Source organism: Choristoneura fumiferana, chromosome Z (genome assembly GCF_025370935.1).
Source record: "Choristoneura fumiferana chromosome Z, NRCan_CFum_1, whole genome shotgun sequence".
Taxonomy (NCBI): Eukaryota; Metazoa; Arthropoda; class Insecta; order Lepidoptera; family Tortricidae; genus Choristoneura; species Choristoneura fumiferana.
The window spans coordinates 44,001,804-44,006,907 of NC_133472.1; positions in this window are offsets into that span (position 1 = coordinate 44,001,804).

Here is a 5,104-nt window from a genome sequence, read left to right on the forward strand (position 1 = left end):
ACCCACTCCCCTTATATGCAACACAAAGTACCTATTGTGACGAAATATTTTGGATGGTGCTTTTAATATTTTTGAGTACCTACACAATTAAATAGTCATTAATACAAAAAAACGTATAGTAAACTGCTGAGAAAATCTAAAAGATTTTATTTTTATATTTACTCATATATAACTCGTTAAATTATTATTTATTAATTTATCAGTTGAAATTACAGCATTACAGTAAAAACCAATGCGCTGTAAAATTGAAATTATACAAAAAAAGACAAAAACGCAAAAAAAACGTACAAAAATAAAACAGTAATTAGATCCCTAAATGTTATAATGTTGTTAAATGTTATAAATGTGTTAGAAAATCTTTACTTAAATGTCTAGTCAACATAGAAATAAAGAAATATATATATATATACTTGTTAAATGTTATTGTACCTACCGAATTACTTATGTATAGTCGACCAAGAAATTGTTTTTTTTTTCATAAACGGCCTCTGTCATGGGACAATTTTGAAGAAATTGGTTTACCTACCACCCTAAGGCTTAATGACATTTTTAGCGCTATTATCACTCACGAGTTTATGACAATCAACCGTATTGTTTTATTTCTGAATTAGGAACTGTCATTAAAACTGGTAAAGTACTTTCTTATTATAGTCGACCATACATAATTATTATGATACACAGTTGGCTTAAAAATTAATAGTAAAAACCAATGCTCTGTAAAATTGAAATTATACAAAAAAAGACAAAAACGCAAAAAAACGTACAAAAAAATAAAACAAAGTAATTAGATCCCTAAATGTTATAATGTTGTTAAATGTCATAAATGTATTAGTAAATCTTTACTCAAATGTCTAGTCAACATAGAAATAAAGACATATATATATATACTTGTTAAATGGTATTGTACCGAATTACTTACGTATAGTCGACCAAGAAATTGTTTTTTTTTTCATAAACGGCCTCTGTCATGGGACAATTTTGAAGAAATTGGTTTACCACCCTAAGGCTTAATGACATTTGTAGCGCTAAAACGTCAAAGCCTATTTTCACTCACGAGTTCATGACAATCAATAAAGCACTTTCTTATTATAGTCGACCATACATAACTATTATGTATACACAGTTGGCTTAAAAATTAATAGTAAAAACCAATGCTCTGTAAAATTGAAATTATACAAAAAAAGACAAAAACGCAAAAAAACGTACAAAAAAATAAAACAAAGTAATTAGATCCCTAAATGTTATAATGTTGTTAAATGTCATAAATGTATTAGTAAATCTTTACTCAAATGTCTAGTCAACATAGAAATAAAGACATATATATATATATACTTGTTAAATGGTATTGTACCGAATTACTTATGTATAGTCGACCAAGAAATTGTTTTTTTTTTCATAATCGGCCTCTGTCATGGGACAATTTTGAAGAAATTGATTTACCACCCTAAGGCTTAATGACATTTGTAGCGCTAAAACGTCAAAGCCTATTTTCACTCACGAGTTCATGACAATCAACCTTATTGTTTTATTTCGAAAGTAGGAACTGTCATTCAAACTGGTAAAGCACTTTCTTATTATAGTCGACCATACATAATTATTATGTATACACAGTTGGCTTAAAAATTAATAGTAAAAACCAATGCTCTGTAAAATTGAAATTATACAAAAAAAGACAAAAACGCAAAAAAACGTACAAAAAATAAAAACAAAGTAATTAGATCCCTAAATGTTATAATGTTGTTAAATGTCATAAATGTATTAGTAAATCTTTACTCAAATGTCTAGTCAACATAGAAATAAAGACATATATATATATATATATATATATATATATATATATATAATATATATATATATATATATATATATATACTTGTTAAATGTATTGTACCGAATTACTTACGTATAGTCGACCAAGAAATTGTTTTTTTTTCCATAAACGGCCTCTGTCATGGGACAATTTTGAAGAAATTGATTTACCACCCTAAGGCTTAATGACATTTGTAGCGCTAAAACGTCAAAGCCTATTTTCACTCACGAGTTCATGACAATCAACCTTATTGTTTTATTTCGAAAGTAGGAACTGTCATTCAAACTGGTAAAGCGCTTTTTTATTATAGTCGACCATACATAACTATTATGTATACACAGTTGGCTTAAAAATTAATAGTAAAAACCAATGCTCTGTAAAATTGAAATTATACAAAAAAGACAAAACGCAAAAAAAACGTACAAAAATAAAACAGTAATTAGATCCCTAAATGTTATAATGTTGTTAAATGTTATAAATGTGTTAGAAAATCTTTACTTAAATGTCTAGTCAACATAGAAATAAAGACATATATATATACTTGTTAAATGGTATTGTACCGAATTACTTATGTATAGTCGACCAAGAAATTGTTTTTTTTTTCATAAACGGCCTCTGTCATGGGACAATTTTGAAGAAATTGATTTACCACCCTAAGGCTTAATGACATTTGTAGCGCTAAAACGTCAAAGCCTATTTTCACTCACGAGTTCATGACAATCAACCTTATTGTTTTATTTCGAAAGTAGGAACTGTCATTCAAACTGGTAAAGCACTTTCTTATTATAGTCGACCATACATAACTATTATGTATACACAGTTGGCTTAAAAATTAATAGTAAAAACCAATGCTCTGTAAAATTGAAATTATACAAAAAAAGACAAAAACGCAAAAAAAACGTACAAAAATAAAACAGTAATTAGATCCCTAAATGTTATAATGTTGTTAAATGTTATAAATGTGTTAGAAAATCTTTACTTAAATGTCTAGTCAACATAGAAATAAAGACATATATATATACTTGTTAAATGGTATTGTACCGAATTACTTATGTATAGTCGACCAAGAAATTGTTTTTTTTTTCATAAACGGCCTCTGTCATGGGACGATTTTGAAGAAATTGGTTTACCACCCTAAGGCTTAATGACATTTTTAGCGCTAAAACGTCAAAGCCTATTTTCACTCACGATTTCATGACAATCAATAAAGCACTTTCTTATTATAGTCGACCATACATAACTATTATGTATACACAGTTGGCTTAAAAATTAATAGTAAAAACCAATGCTCTGTAAAATTGAAATTATACAAAAAAAGACAAAAACGCAAAAAAACGTACAAAAAAATAAAACAAAGTAATTAGATCCCTAAATGTTATAATGTTGTTAAATGTCATAAATGTATTAGTAAATCTTTACTCAAATGTCTAGTCAACATAGAAATAAAGACATATATATATATATATATATATATACATACTTGTTAAATGGTATTGTACCGAATTACTTACGTATAGTCGACCAAGAAATTGTTTTTTTTTTTCATAAACGGCCTCTGTCATGGGACAATTTTGAAGAAATTGATTTACCACCCTAAGGCTTAATGACATTTGTAGCGCTAAAACGTCAAAGCCTATTTTCACTCACGAGTTCATGACAATCAACCTTATTGTTTTATTTCGAAAGTAGGAACTGTCATTCAAACTGGTAAAGCACTTTCTTATTATAGTCGACTATACATAATTATTATGTATACACAGTTGGCTTAAAAATTAATAGTAAAAACCAATGCTCTGTAAAATTGAAATTATACAAAAAAAGACAAAAACGCAAAAAAACGTACAAAAAAATAAAACAAAGTAATTAGATCCCTAAATGTTATAATGTTGTTAAATGTCATAAATGTATTAGTAAATCTTTACTCAAATGTCTAGTCAACATAGAAATAAAGACATATATATATATATACTTGTTAAATGGTATTGTACCGAATTACTTATGTATAGTCGACCAAGAAATTGTTTTTTTTTTCATAAATGGCTTCTGTCATGGGACAATTTTGAAGAAATTGGTTTACCTACCACCACAGATTACACCCTAAGGCTTAATGACATTTTTAGCGCTTAAAACGTCAAAGCCTATTTTCACTCACGAGTTCATGACAGATTCGATTTGTAGCATTCGAAGATGGCGGATGTGGACCATATCTAATTTTGCTAGTTCTGTTTCTTTGGCTAGTTGAAGTATAACTTTGATAGTGTTTTATGCGGCGATTAACCTTAACAGTGAACAGTGATCCCAAAATTCTATATTGCTCTCGTGTCTAACATTTTTTAATGCGCAAGTGGTCTCCACGTGGATTCTGGAATTTTACTATCAAGTTGCAAAAACTACAATCACCGTACAACGTGCCTCTCAAAGAGAGTTTACCTCGACACTGGCGAAATTGTCCTATTAATTAGGACAGAAAAGCCATATTTTAAAAGAGAAGAAGAAGAAGAGTTCATGACAATCAACCTTATTGTTTTATTTCTGAATTAGGAACTGTCATTCAAACTGGTAAAGCACTTTCTTATTATAGTCGACCATACATAATTATTATGATACACAGTTGGCTTAAAAATTAGAAAATAAGATAACGTTTGAAAACCAATGTATTTTGTTAGACGTGTCACTTGAATATTAACACCATTTATTTTAAAAAAATTGGGAGAGAGGAAAAGAAGCAGGGAAGCGGAGCCCAGCAATGAGCACGAGCGAGAAAGCGGGAAAGCTCCGCAAATGGAAAAACAGTTCCCAACTCTGCCTCCTTAGAGTTTGGCTGAAAGCTGAACACTATCTTTGTTTTAAGGCTGAACCCAGCTATTATTTGAGTGGCAACATTGTTCAAATGTCATGCGCAAACAGACCACAGAGTAGAAAACAGACACTTGAGCTTGACTATTATCTACTGTGACTTTGAGTTTAGTACCTTCGTGTGTTAAAATAGAGTTTTTTTGGAAATTTACTGCTGAAACATGGGTAAAACAATCAAAAGTGGTGTGCGACGGATTACTTTTATCATGATAAGCAAATTAGAACAAAAACAAGCAAAGAGGGAAGCCTTTTTCAAACAGAAAAAAAGAGTGTTTAGATGCGGTGACCGAACTTGTAGGTAGGTAGGCATATGGCAAAATATTTCGATACTAATATCCCTTTCAGAACTAAAATAATTTCCTTGCTCACCCGCGACCTTACGATAGCTAAGCTTATGCAAAATATGCGTGTTCATGCAGTTCCTCCACCTCCACACTG